The following is a 4,804-nucleotide window of genomic DNA, read 5'->3' on the forward strand; positions in this document are numbered from 1 at the left end:
GAAATGGATCAAATAAAAGTATCAAAATTTTGCCCGGGTTCAACTTCATTGGATAGATAGCAAAGGAATCTGTTCTTTGTATAGACACTAAGAAGAGGTTATGGGAAGTAAAGAGATCATTCCTCAATTTCTTGATGTTATGCTGAATAGTGAGAGTTATTTGCAAATATCCTACACACAGGATTTCTCATGAGTGGAGCAACCTAGATTCAAAGAGCATATCCCAGATAGAATTCCCTGGATGGAAGAAATGGACAAGTGGAATGAAACTAAAGCAATTGAAGTAACTGAATTCATTCTGCTGGGCATCACAGATGATCCTGACCTGCAGATCCCCCTTTTCCTTGTGTTCTTCATCATCTACCTGGCCATAGTACTAGGAAACTTGGGCTTGATTGTTTTGACCAAGATTGATTTCTCTATTGAAAACTCCAATGTACTTTTTCCTCAGTAATGTGTCATTTATTGATCTTGGATACTCCACTGCCATTGGACCAAAAATATTGAAAAAATTTTGTAGTGGAGAAAAATATCATCTCTTATACTGGATGTGCAATACAGCTAGTTGATTTTATAACACTAATTATAAGTGAACTTTTTATGCTATCAGTAATGGCCTATGACCACTACGTAGCCATCTGAAATCCACCGCATTACTTGGTCCTTATGTCAGGCAGAATGTGCTGCATCTAAGTGGCCATCCCATATTTCTACAGCTCTTTTGTAGCACTGCTGACCACAATTAAGATTTTTAATTCATAGTTTTGGAAATATAATGTAATAAGTCATTTCTACAGAGATAGTCTCCCCCTCTTAAGTATTTTATTCAAGGATGCAAAAGATGTAGAAGGATATAGGATTAATCTATAGATATAGAATTAATAATTTTGAGCCTTTCTGCTTTTAATTTAATATTCTCCCTGCTTTTGTTTCTTATTCCATATGGACTCATCCTCAGGATGAACTCTGCTGAGGCCAGATACAAAACCTTCTCCACCTGTGGCTCTCATCTCACTGTTGTGGTTGGGTTCTACAGAACAGTAACTTTTATGTCCATGCAACCCCATTCTAGCCACTCCTTTGGTACAGACAAGGTGGTTTCTGTTTTTTGTACTCTGGCCATTCCCATGCTCAGCCCTTTGGTCTATAGTGTGAGAAATAAGGAGGTGAAAGTTACCTTGAAAAGAGTCCTAGAAAATCAATTCAAATGTCTCCCTCGAGTTACCATATGACCATACCACCAAGGTGGTCATTGGTTATTAACAGGAAATATCCAACGTGTCATATTTATTTATCCAATATTATGAGTTATTATAGAAGAATAATCTGATCTTGTAGAGATTAAACATGTGCCCTTAGCCAAGCACCTTTTAGTGGCAAGACAAAGATGTAAATGTAGCTCTTTCTGAAACAGAATATCAGACTCTATGCAGCATGCCCTTTTATTCACCTAAGCATTACTCTTCTGTCTTCCTCCTCATTCTCTTCCTCCTCCATTATCTGCCTATATTTTCTCAAGTAGTTCATTTCTGTCTCCTATGTTCTGTGCCATGTGGAAAAAGGCAAGAGTTAGTAGGGGAAAATACCACATCATATTCATGGAATGCTGGACAAGTGAATCCTTAACAGTATACTATTGTGGAAGGCATAAACAGAGCCCTTGGAATAGTTGAGCTGAGACTTGATCTGCCGCATAGAATGAAGAAAATCTCAAATTAAATCATGTCTCCATCATGGGGCCCAACATTTCCCCCAGTACCCAAATGTCTCCATATAAAGGATTCAAACAAATTCAGAAGGGAGATATAATATGAGATATAGTGATGTGTTCACCAGTATTAGGTAATAAGACAAGGTATATGACATGTTAGAGGACACAAACAATTCTTTTTTTTTTTTTTTTTTTAGGGATTCTCCTTTGACTTCTGACCTTCATCCTATCAGAACATAAAAGTGTGGTGCTGGCCTGGATTTGTCACTCTTTTTAAACTGTTCTTGTTTTTGCCAGTAATAATTGTCCTATGACCTTGTGTGTTCAAAAGGCGTTGATAAAATAACTACCAATGTTGGGGGTATATATACATTGTAATTCATCTCCAAAATCATTTCCAAAGCCCCTGTACTCTATCAGGATACCATGTTTTGAGGACATTTTCGTGATCTTTACCAACAAAAAATTTTTCATAGAAATTATTTTCTCTATTCATTTTCCACAATCAATGGAGGATAAAGGTAAGAAAACTGAATGTCACAGATTTTATGACGTTTGTCCTTGGATATACTTTTGCTATATATCACAGGGTAGATATTATATGCAAGAATATCTCAACTGAAAGAATTTGGCTACTTCTACTCTACATGCCAACTTCCTCAGTAAAGTTGTAAACAAAGTAAGGCTTTGTTTAGCCGTGCAATTTTAATCTATTTTGATCTGTTGTCTCTCAGATAGAATCACCATATGGTGACCTTTTAAAATTAATTTTAAACTCATTTTTCCAAGTGATACAGTCACGATGCCTTGAGAGTAGGGATGTTTGCTGTATCACTATTGTCCGTCATAGTGTGCTACATAAACTTGAATCTTAGAAGATGTTGATAGACATGAACTCGTCTGAACTGGACTGGATTAAATTGAGTCAGGCGAAACATTTAGTTGGAAGCACATTAAGCCATTCTGGGGGGTCTTGAATTTGGGATTAGAGGGTTTCCTTGAGTTTAAATGAGAAAAAAAAAGTTTGCTGCATCTTTGTTTTCACTTACTTTGCCTTTCTTGAAAATCATATGCATTATTTTTTTACTTTTTAGTTTTTCTTGTGAGACTGCCAAAGGAGTTTTGACAAAAAGAAAAGTTTAAGGATCTCTGAGTTATACCTTAGCATTAACTTGTCTAAAATATTCCTTGTAAGAAATATCTTACTAATTAATTTTGATGTGCAAAGTTTTATTTAACAACTTTAAAAAAATCCATTAAAATATTAGAAACCATGTGGTGGCTTACAATCAGTTTTAAAATCAAATTTAGTCTTTCGGACTTTACGAGCAAGGAAGGCATTCTCCTGCCATCTAGTGTTCGTCTTCATATATATCAGGAAGAATTTTACAAATCTTTAAACTTACAGAATTAGCAAATGAGAAAGAAAAAGTCATGTACAAGACTTAAATCCCACAGATATGTGCCTGTCCATTGTTAAATTTTTCAGGTAAGTGTTTACACGTCATCAGAAATAAAAATGTCACTATAAATCAAGTGTTGGGTCCTTTTATATACTTAGAAATTATAAATAATTTAGGTTAAAATTAAAGCTTTATGTATTTTTTTTTTCCTTCTGAAGACCTATATTCTTAAACACTTATGTGCATATCTTGGAAAAAACTACAAAGTCGGTGACAATGTATGTAGGCCCTGAGATGTGGATGGGAATTCCATCCACAATATCCAGATTCCACATTCAAACTCTCATTGAAGAATATTCTGTTGCATTATGAAATCGGAATGACAGGTAAAAAGAGGCACACAAATACTAAAGAAAATAACAGCTATAACTGGATAGAGCCAAGAGACTATGGCAGAGGCACCAATGTGTTTGAACTCTCCCAATGTTCTCCTCCAAACAACTTTAAAATAGCTCCTTAAATCAAGTTTTGGCATAGCAGAGCCAAGAAAAAGTCAGATTGATCCACCTACAAACAATATAGGAGGTAAACAGGAGATATCTGTGACAATGGGGTTGGAGACTGTTCCAGAGTGAAGAAACACCAGTTTTGTACCTTGTCTCTGAATGGGAACTCTATTGCCCAAAATAGTTCTGGATCATACTTCCAGGATAGAGAGCAGGGTTTCTGATTGGTCAGAAGGGAACAGTGGGCTTGGTCATAGTTCTATAGTAGAAAGGAACACTAGTGCTTGTGACTGCAGGCAAACAAAGGACCTGATCACAGGTTCAAGACAAAGAGAAGTGTGAGTGCTTGTGGCTGCAGGTGAGCAGGGACCCTTACTGGGTAAGGAGAAGACCATATATCAGGAAAGTAGTGACCATGCTTCTCCATGGATCGTATCACCTTGGAAACACTGAAAATCTGCAGAGGAACAGAACTAACTTTGAAAATAACAACACACACACACACACACACACACACACAGGCACACACAAGGTTGAAGCTTAAGAAAATACCTTCCCAACCTAGACCAAATTTAAGATTAAATTGAAAGTCAAAACATAAACTGGAAAAATAAATAAATAACAGAAACACAGCTCAACCAGAAAAAGCTACTATTGCACCAGGGAAAAAACCAGACATAAGTTCAGGATACCAAAGAGAAAACAGCTACAAATAAAGCCTCAAGAAAAACAAAATACTAAATGAGCACAAAACCCAGAAGAAATCCTGAAGAAGTGAAAAAGCTCACATCAGAGGACTTGGAATGTGATATTTTGCAATGATAAGAAGCTAGGATTCGAATAAAAAATAACCTAACTATTGTATTATCAAACTGTGTGAAAAAAAAAGTGGATATCAGATAAAGAACCTTCAGCCATGCTTACAAAAGAAAAGGGCCAGAGCTGGATAGGAAATTTGACATTCAAACACAAGATTCAAGAGAAGACTAGAAAGATAAACATGAAATAATAATTGTAAGAGACTAAAAAAGGCAAATTATTTTCATTTTTATGTGAGAAGACGGTGCATGTGATTCCTAAGAACTTTTCCATTATTAAGGTAATTAAAAGTCTATATAGAGAGGGCATGAGTATGAGTCAATTATGTTGGAATTATCTCAAAAAAAAATGGAGTGATAAAGTGG

General features: G+C 35.8%; 1 pseudogene; it reads left to right on the top strand.

The window, feature by feature from the left end:
• The first annotated feature begins 250 nt into the window (after positions 1–250).
• LOC140522597 (olfactory receptor 8K3-like) lies at positions 251–1,232 on the top strand (annotated as a pseudogene).
• The last annotated feature ends 3,572 nt before the right edge of the window (positions 1,233–4,804 follow it).

This window comes from Notamacropus eugenii, chromosome 2 (assembly GCF_028372415.1).
Source record: "Notamacropus eugenii isolate mMacEug1 chromosome 2, mMacEug1.pri_v2, whole genome shotgun sequence".
NCBI classification, from domain to species: domain Eukaryota; kingdom Metazoa; phylum Chordata; class Mammalia; order Diprotodontia; family Macropodidae; genus Notamacropus; species Notamacropus eugenii.